Genomic DNA, 10,641 nt, shown 5'->3' with positions numbered 1-10,641 from the left:
GGGTTTCTATGACTGTTCCAATTTATGACAGACTTCAAAATCTTGTAAACAATGAGCTATCAGAAATAACCTCTATATAATGGTAATTTGCAACCAGCATGAAGCAACGAGGACCTTCAGTCAAAGCGCGCTAACCGTTGGCCCATGGGGACTGTGCATGGCACAAAAATGGCAGTTGGGAGGCTCAAAACTAGAAATAGAGCATTGCTGGGCAAAACCCTTCGAGAAGTAAAAGCCCCAAGCGCCCGATCACAAGTGAAGCTAGGAAACCATGGGAAAAGTGCTAAAACCAAAGGCGGGTCCTGCGCTCCAAAACCGGCGGAATATCAGAGGCATTTCAGGTGGTACGCGGGTTTCTCAGAGTACCAAGCGATTCCATATATTGAATGACGCGTGTCCGACATATGAGAGAGAAAACCGCTCTCATCGCGGGCTAACAGTCGAGCAAGTCAACCGTGTGATAAAAGCGATGACCGTAGGATCTGGAGGCCCCAGATCTAACGGTGGAGATTGCACCCGATGGGATACCAGATTTGGTGGAAGAATAAGCTGAGGCATATGAAATTTGGGGTCCAATTTGACCACTAAGCTGGCGAATGAATCATTTAAAAAAGTAACCAAAGTAACGACCGTTCGAGGAAGAGTTGGCGCTTAGTCCGTGAGGGGACAAGTGGTCACCTCCCTATGAAACATTACACAATGGCAATGAAGCAGAGGCAAGGAATTCCAAGCGGATAGAGGCAGGCGATCCGAAGGGTCGGAAGAGGAAGCAAACAATCAAGGGATGGATTGGATTTAAGCCACGAACAGAAAATGAGACAGAACAGAGAGTGAAGCAAGAAGCAGAGAACATCGAACTCGAGCTGACCTGCAGAGCTAAGGCAACATCGAGTAGACAGAACCGAGAAAGGCTTGAGAGGTTCAAGCAATCCCTGTGAGGATTTCTGTCGGGAACTGAGTACCAAATTGGACTCATCCCATTAAGACCAGTTTGAGGTCGAGACTTGGTAAGGGGGAGTTTGTGTACTCTAGTGGCTTGGGGAATCCAAGTACCACCCCACTAAGCATCATCTGTTATAGGAGACTCAAATTGAGATCCTCATTGTAAAAAAAACTTTGCTTAAAAGACACAATAAAGAAGGCCACCACTGAAAGTTGGACTAGGAGACGTAGCCCAGGAGGATTGGGTGAACTCCTTATTAAATTATTGTGCCTTGCATTTGCTTGTTGTGTTTCTCTTACTGTTTTCCAGTGCCTGTGTATTTTGAAATCTTATCGATCTGCTGCCTAAGATAACATAGACACACACCAGTACAAGAGTCTATAATACCTTCATTAATTAACTGAGATCATACATAAGTTATTTTCAGATCATAATGTCTACTCTAAATGGACTATTGGTTCGGTATCGATCACCTTGAAATCACAACCATGATTTTGGTTATTGTAATGTTTATGCACCTCCTTAAATTTTGGATATTGATTACACTGGGATCACAATAGTTGTTTTTTGATATTGTAAAGTTTATTTACCATTTGCAATTGTAATGTTTATCAATGCCCTCAAAGTCATAGTCGATTCCAGGCTTGCGATTGTTCTTTGGATAATCACTGTTAAAAGCATATGAAGCATGGGCTTCCATCATGTTAGGATTGTAGCAAGGTGCCTTGGGATGAATCTCCTTGCAATCCACATCCCCTTCTGGACATGCATAGTCGAATGCCACTTGGAGGTTACTAGAATCGACCTCGGAATTAGCAACACACCATGTCTCAGATTGTCCTTCTGGGGTTGTCCTGTTACTGTGATGATGCTACATAGAGGTGGATAGGGTGTTAGAGGAATTTCTTCCAGAGGTGGGCGCCTGTTTTTTCATGTTCACTGGTGTCAAAGAAATGTCATAGACATGCTCCTCGATTATGTAGAGTAAGCCATAGTTCCGCTTCGATGTCGGATTGAGCCATTTGTTTTCATTAAAGAGAGTTAAAATGAAGTTGTCTTTTTTTTTTGAGAGAAAAAAATCGCTTCTAAATTTATATTAATAAAATGGATAGTACATTTTACTTAGTTTTTCAATATGTTTGTATTCAAACCTTTTTCCAGAAATACAATACTTATTTTTTACTACTTAATCCTATGGATCTTACATGCTTCCTTCCAATATCCAAAATACAAAAAAAAAACTATATTTTAACTTACAATATGTTAGGAGTTTTCTCCTCATTCCATTGCCTTTTAATTTCTAGTATTATCCAAAAAAACTATAGGACATCATACCTCCATGATCTATGAAAAATTTACGATGCCAACGTTTGTCATGGCTCCTTCTTCATATGATGAAAACAAAAACTTACCATGTTCCATATCAATATCTCTCTTTGATAACAAGTTTGTTGTCAAGTTTTGTTCCCTGTAAATGTGACCAAAATTTATATGATTGTATGCGCTCACCAACGACCTGATGCATTTCATCCACTTGATTAATATGGGAGGATTGAAATTGTTATATCCTTTCACACAATCTACACTTTCCCTTTGCATCACTATAGACCTGTATGTGATCTAGTCCTAGCCATTTTTCTACAATCAATACTCCCCATAGTGCAATAATCTCTTCTTTACTGTTTGTGCCTTATCCCCCTTCCCACCAAAAGTGAAATAATTTCCCCGGTTTTATGACTATGTAGGCACCACATCCACATATTCTTCTAGAGCAAGCACCTTTGAAAAATCTCACTGCATATGTTTTTCAAATATCTTTGTGCTTGATAATTATGGGTTTTCTTCTAATCTTAGATGGTCCATATTCATTGACATATACAATAGTTTTGATGATATCCTCCCTCATTACTGGATCCTTATTATAAAAAATAAGTGCATTACTGCTTCACGAGATGGACCACAAAAGATATAATGGGACAAATCTGTCACTGTCTTGCGTTTTGAACTAAATTCTCAAACATTGCCTCAATGTTTTATGATGTTGAGGAGACACAATGCCGAAAAAATCCAAGACGCCTTACCAAAGAGCTTTCATGTAAGAGAAGTGAAGAAAAAGATGAGCATTATTCTCAGTGTTGTTCCTACAAAGTAGACAGATTCTTGGGCCTGAGTACCCTCTACATTAAAGGTTATTCCATGTCAATGTTCTGTCCAGGATAGCCAACCAGCAAAAACATTTGATCTTGTTAGGTAGTTTCCCTTTCCAGATGACCTGAACCCAAGATGGTGCTTGATTTCCTTTCTCTTTCTTTTGCAATGACATATATATATATATATATATATATATATATATATATATATATATATATATATATATATATATATATATATATATGTATGTATATGTACATGTACATGTATATATATATATATATCTATATATATATATATATATATATATACATGTATAGATGTATATATATGTATATATATGTATATATATACATATATATACATATATACATGTATATATATATATATATATATATATATATATATACATATATACATATATATATATATATATGTGTATATATATGTACATGTATACATGTATACATGTACATATATATATACATATATATACATATATATGTATATATATGTACATGTATACATGTATACATGTACATATATATATACATATATATATATATATATATATATATATGTACATGTATACATGTATACATGTATACATGTATACATGTATATATATATATATATATATAACCATCGGAAGCCCCTTTTTTAGGTTAACCCCCCATGTCATCTGGTCCTCTTGATCATTAAGTGATATACCTGCATTTTTGAGATTTACAATATAAATTTCCCATTCAAAAATATACTCCCCAGGCATCTATATATCCCCAACTCTTATCCACGATTGTCGGTCAATACAAAGACATTACGTTAGAATATTTGTTTAAGGAAAAAAATCTCTTTCTCATGAAGGAAATTAAGGATCTGAAATGATAAAGAGTCATTTCCCTCCATACCTTTGACTATGTCTAATCTGATCATGATCTTGGAGCCATCCCTTACCTCCCACCATACCAACCCGAGAGCCAATGGATATTTTTCACCATAATTCTCCAGATGTATGATGAAATATATTTCATCTTGGCCCCTCCAGTAATCCATGGTGTGAAAGTTTGCCCAAACATATATTTTTCTTTAATAATTTGAGACCATATTCCAAAACTAGATACTACCCTCCACATGTTTTTAACGATTAGTGCCATGTTGAAAGTTGTGGGATCTATGATGCCACATCCACCTTCCTCAATAGGTTTAGCAATGAGGGACCATTTTACCAAGTGAAACTTCCCAGATAGTAGTGTCCTAACTGTTACACAAAATTTTATCACTATCCCTGTACTCCCTATTCCTCGATCCTGGAGGACCTCTACAGTGAGTTCTATATGATTTCCCATCATGAACAACATGCCTTTACATCCCTATTCATGAGCAAAACATCCCCCTCTTGCATCATTTCCCAAGAATATTGCTTCAATCCAAGTTTTCAAGACCAACGCTAGTGCTCAGTTCCTTCACCGTGCCGATTTGCAGAGTTTGAAGCCAGACCTAGCACTAAATGGTGCAAGTGATCCCTTCACCACTCATGCCGACCCTATTTTTGCATTTTTTTAAAAATGGAGTCGAAGCTTCGAGGTCCAGAAGCTTCGTGAGCAAAAGTCTGGTAAATGGTTGGGTTGGATAGAGCCGAGAGAGTATATTCGGGCTCCTTTCCCCTATTAAAATGGAACAAACCAAAGAGATAAGCCCTCTCTCATCATAAGAGGAACCATCTCCCCTCCATCAAAGCTATATAAACTCCTCTTTTCCAAGTTGAACTTGTCTTTTTTGGAGCTTGAATAACTGGCAAGATATCTATAGCTTTTTGCCTTCTATTTTATGGGTCTAAGGAGAGAATAGTGTGTTTGGTTTGGTTTGGAACTAAAGGGAAGAAGCCTTAAAATTCAATTATTGAGGCTAACCATGAGATGCGAGAAGTGGTGTTGAAACCCGAATACGTCGAAGGAGACCTGCAACGTCAAGGCTTTGGTTGTATCTCTTTCTGAGCTTTATATCAATACAACTAATGATTTATTTCCTACATTGAGTGTCATATTACATTTAATGGCTTAAGGTTCCTTGAATTTTTAAGTAAATTGAATGTGATTGTATGTTATTACGTATGTTGTTGTCTCTCGTGTATTTGTTTCAAGTGTTTGAAGGAGAAGAACTCAAAGGAAGTTGGAGTAAAGGAGCGAGTTTATCATCAAACGAAGTAGCATTCTAAAAGGTAGGCCCTCTTATTCGATTCTAGTTTAAGGAAGTTTTCATTAGGTCGTTTCATTTGCGGCTAGACCTACTCTAGGGCTAGATGGATCACCTCTGTCCATAGAGGAGATTTACCTACTCCACAAATTAGCGACTATGTTGGGATCCATCCCTCTCTTTCGATTGATTTTCATTTCGTAGTTTCTATGAACTTTTATTGTGTCACCCTTTCCTTGTGGTTTTCCATGCTTTTCCTAGTTTACTACTTTTGTTTTGATATTCAGAGTGATAAGTTTGGTTTTGAGATTTGAAGTTTTTTTCTTTTTTCCTTGAAATCCTCGATCAACGCATTTTATTTCCTAATAGTCATGTTGGACAGTGCAAATTTCTATAAAACAGTCGTGTCGCACCCCCTTGTGGCGCTTGTTGTCAGTTAGATAATCGCGCCGATTCCTGTAGGTGAAGATCAGGTTTTCTCCTGAATCATAACCAGTGTGTCTTGCCCTCATAATTTCAGCCTCTTAGCCTATTTTCCTTTGTTCTCCTTGGCTAGAAAGCTTCATTAGCTTGTTTGTGTGCTTGATTGGTTTGAGTTTGCCTTACTTGATTTTTTTAGTTTTTGGATGGATTGTGTCCCTAGGGCATCTAGGTCATCATCCATTCAACTGTTTGTTTGATTGTTAGAAATATTAAAAGGGGGGTGAATCAGTGTTTTCTTTCAATTGTTATTGTTACCAGTTAGATTCTTCACAATTTAATCAGAGAAATGTAAAATAATAATTTTATTGAGTAAAAGAAAAGATTATATACAATGTATGATAATTATTCCCAAGCACCAACTTGGTTTTTACTAAGGCTTCGACCTCTAGGGCTTTGACCCTATCTCATCCAAGGCACCTACTTTGTGTTTAGGAGCACCAGCTCCAAGGACACCAATATTGTTGTTTTTAATAGAGAATGTACATAAAACTTACTTGAAATGCTTCACTGTCTTAACCTTTTAGCTTGACTGGAATTTCCACCATCTTTACTTCATTGTACACTTGTCATCTTGTCCTGATCTGAGAGATATGCCAACCAATGCTTCTAGAGCCACAGTCTGAAAAATAAAGGAGATTGAGCCTTCAATCCTTTCACAGATGTATTACCATCACTCCACAGGTGGCAATTACTAGTCCAACTGTTCCACTATTCTAGGCCTTCAACTGAGCCCTCCATGTGATAGTTTCGACGTCTGATCTCCACATGGCTGTAGCTCTGAGAATATATTACAGGTCTGACTTTTTTCAACACATGTCCAAGATGAAAAACATCCACAGGTTTTTCCTCATGTCCTCCATTGTTTTATTGTATTAAGTCTGAGTTTTTTTCTTATGCTGATTATAATTCGATTGACCCAAAATAATGTGCAGTACTAAGGTTGCCACCATGTCCGAGACTTTCACACTGATTGTAATTCGGTTGACGCGGAAATAACATGAAATACTGAGGTTGCCACCATGTTCGATACTTTCACGCTGATTGTAATTCGGTTGACCTAGAAATAATATGTGTGTTACTATATTCTTAGTCACTTAAGTTCATGAGATGTGAACTTTGTCTTTTTTTGTACTCTGTATTTCTTTACCAAAATCCTATGTATTTTGAATAGGTTTGTGCCATAATATATATGCTATCCATGTTCGAAATGTGGAGCCGACTAGTCACATTGAATTTGAAAAGCTGACAAAAATAATTTTCTGTTATTTTTTTTTTAAATATTTCCATGGGGCTTGTGCGTATTAGCCAATTTGAAAGAAAACCATCCCGTGCCACTTTTGTTGTTTTTTGGAGTGAATTATCGCAAATGTGGTGACCATCGAGGAGTGAGCGTGTATTGTGGTGGGGACCATTGTATGGGTTTGATGGGACCATATGTATGAAAATATTTGTAATATAAATATAGTATATAATGGTCATGCCCCCAACCATCCACCCCCCTGCCCCCCCTCACCCCCTCCCCCCCCCCCCCTTTTTTATTTTTTATTCATGCCTTTATAACCCATCAATACTACTTTTATTAGTGTATCCTTTTATTAATATGCTTTAGGGTTACGGTTATAGGTTTGTAACATATTAGGGTTTTCATTAGCCATTAGGGTTTTATTAATAAAGGCTAGGCTTTGCTCATAATCATGCTAGGGTTCCTTATTTTAGGGCTTCAAATGTAGGGATCCCTTGTAGGGAGGGTATGCACACAAGGTTAAAGTTTAGTAAAGCTAGGATTAGGGTTATGAATCATAAGAATATTTTCCATCTCGATAATGCCATATTGTCATCAATGACAACTTTGATTAACAATCTCCCCCTTTGTCATTGATGGCAATATTCTTGTCCTTCCAACATTCTCTCCCCCTTTGACATCAATGGAAAACAGGGTGCCAAGTACTCCCCCTATCACACTGATTCTTATCAATAGTAGTTTTTCATAGGTATTGTTATCACAAAATCAGGCACTGAAGGCTGCCAATCAGCAAGATTATGTGTAACTATTTCAAACCAAGCTTTGGACTAAGGCTTAGCCTCCTTAGTCTGAGAGGGCTCTCTCACAGATTATGAATATTGATTAATGACAAGGAAAGATGGCCAACTCTTATAAGACACATGAAGAAAATATGCTGGCTGGACAAATATCAAATTAGTTCCCATTGGGCTTATGGAGTCACTAAAATCTCAGTTAAACAATAACATAATCCTTTCATAGAAATCAGGGCACTTTACATCTAATGTTCAAACATAACCTATATGAAACACAGTTTGCCAAGCATACAGGAAGTCAGAGCATGAAACATGAGTTCTGAGTGATTATGCAATAACAAGACCGTAAAAGAACACTAAAGAGAATAACCATCACACATTTGAACAATAAGATCTATTGTGAATCTTGAGAAGAAATAACAATTATTTGTATTACTGAGCTCTGCTATACATAAACCAAAATAGTCTTCCTGGTTATCAAAACATCCAACCTCCTGTCTATCTCTGTTTCAGCTATTTATAAAGTGCTTATTCTATCTCATTCGAGCTTCCTCCTCCAGCATGAGGGGAGCTCGATGACTGCCTATGATGATACCTACTAACTTTTAACTAACTAATAATTACAGCTGATTACTAATTGACAGCGCTGGAATCATAAAACAGTTAAAATTCTAATTCCACTAAATCTTCTAGACTTCTAAATTAAATAGGACTTAAACTCCATAACAGCCTTGATCTTCAATCCCCTTCGTTCTCTGACATCTGTAATCTGGGCCGAGATAGCTGTGATGAACCTTTAATGCTCCATGTTTGACTTTAATGACACATCTTCTCGGTTACCCTGAAACATAGGCCCCTGTTTGTCGGTCTTTGATGTGCTTCATAATATTCGAATCCAAAGATCTTCCTCTTTGCTTGGCTGAGATGGCATGAAATGAGGAATTAATGTCCCATGTTGGCTTTGAACACCGAAGGCTTTGATCTGTTCTGTGTTGGCTGAGAATAACCCTAAATTCTCAGTTCTGGTCCCCCATCACCGAGTATGCAGCAGTAGTTACCTTAAGCCTTTAATAACCCAAGAATATAGGATATTACCATGTTACTGATATGTTTACTGACATGCTGGAAGCTTCTTTAATGAACAGGTGTGCCAACCGAAACTTTTCATATGCAGCTCCCTCCAAATCCTAATCACCGAGATTAAAGTGACTTTATGACCAAAAATTCCAAACTTAGGTTGAAATCTTTCACCTTTTGTTAAAGGTACACATGGCGTATGTTGAATGGCTGTAGCAGCTTCCTTTGATCCCTTTCATGTCACTGAGGTGTTTCCTTTGCAAATTTTTTGATTCTTCCATCAAACTGTTATATGCGTTTCAAAACAACACCTACAGCAGTTTCGCAGTTTCGTAGCGCGCTATGAAACTGTGAAACTGTTTTAAACAATTTCAAAAACACAGTCTTCATCAATAAATTTGACTGTCTTCAAGTAACAAGGAAGAAGAGATGTATGCCAATTATTGGTAATGAAGACAAAATCCTCCCCATAAGGTGCACTAAAGTGTTCACTGCTTGAGAGATTCAGAATCCTTGGAGCTTCAATAGCTGCCTCCATTCAGTGCCATCATTCTGGCTCAAAGCATAGCAAAATATCTCAACATGCTAACGCTTTTCCATTTTCATGTCCTGTCCCTGAAATTGAATTGATGAAAGAATTGGGCCCATAAGTGATCATAGCTTGCTGAATGGCACAACATATTTCTTCTGCAAGTAGCTCCTGATCAATATTAGTTTCATTTGCTGGAGTTTCTTGATCAATATTCCGTTGTTCATTTGCAATAGGTTGTTCAATGCTACACTTTGATTTTGATATCTGATAAAATTTCAATCCTTCCCCAGAGGGATTTGGCAACAGTGGTGGATACAAAGCATAACAGTCACCAATGGAAGCATCCCAATCAACGTCGTTTGCCAAAGTCAAAACAAAACGGGGAAGACGGTCCATGTCAGGAGTATGTTGGTCGAGCACTAGTGGGAGGCTATGCAGGTTTCCTTGCTTATCAATTCTAATATCAAAATATTCCGCTAACAGTTCAGCCTTCTTTTCAAGAAATTACATATTCAACTTTGAAATCTCGTCTTTCGAACCATCACTTTCATGCCACAATCCTGCTTGCTCCTCTTATCCAAATGCGTTCTTTACCACGAGCAGCATCAACCTGAAACCATTCTTTAACCACTTTAAATTCCCTTAACTTGAAGTTTCAAAAAGATTCTGGCTGAAAAATATGTCTTGGGACAGAGCTCATAATTTCTCACAGAAACCATATTTGGAAAACCTGAAGGAGGTTTTTGTGAACCAATCCGTGCTTAACAAAAACCTCTTTTGGTTTTTTGAAAAACTACTCCAGCTGCCCAGAATCGATCCTTGAAGAAGATGTGTAAAACAGGAAATTAAAAACTGCATCTACAGCAGTTTCGTAGTGCAACTTTTAGTCACTCGTTTCTCCCAGCTCATAACCAATTTGAAGAAACTGAAAGAGGTTTTTCTAGTTCAGTATGTTAGGAATAAAAACCTCTTTCAATTTTTGAAAATATTCTTTCAGCTGCGCTAAATACCTCCTGGAAGTTGACTGCTTAAAACAGAGAAATATGCCTGTAACAAACATCACCTACAGCAGTTTTGTAGCGCGCTACGAAACTGCTGTGTTATTTAAAACAGCATGCTTTTACCTCTTCTCCAGCATCTATTTGAAACAAGTAGACTGATTCACTGATACTGAGAGGACTTTCTTCCCTTCTCTCTAATCGGTTTCCCACTTGGCCTCAACTTC

The 10,641-nt window shown here is 37.5% G+C and overlaps 1 pseudogene; it reads right to left on the bottom strand.

Annotated features, from left to right (window-relative positions):
• Positions 1-1,529: 1,529 nt before the first annotated feature.
• Positions 1,530-10,641, bottom strand: part of LOC149211858 (glucan endo-1,3-beta-glucosidase 12-like) — a 47,119-nt pseudogene continuing 38,007 nt past the window's right edge.

The sequence above is a fragment of the Pinus tabuliformis genome, chromosome 1_1 (genome assembly GCF_031772625.1).
Source record: "Pinus tabuliformis cultivar Carrire ecotype Pingquan chromosome 1_1, CPIR1, whole genome shotgun sequence".
Classification (NCBI taxonomy): domain Eukaryota; kingdom Viridiplantae; phylum Streptophyta; class Pinopsida; order Pinales; family Pinaceae; genus Pinus; species Pinus tabuliformis.
This window is presented reverse-complemented; position numbering and strand designations above follow the sequence as displayed.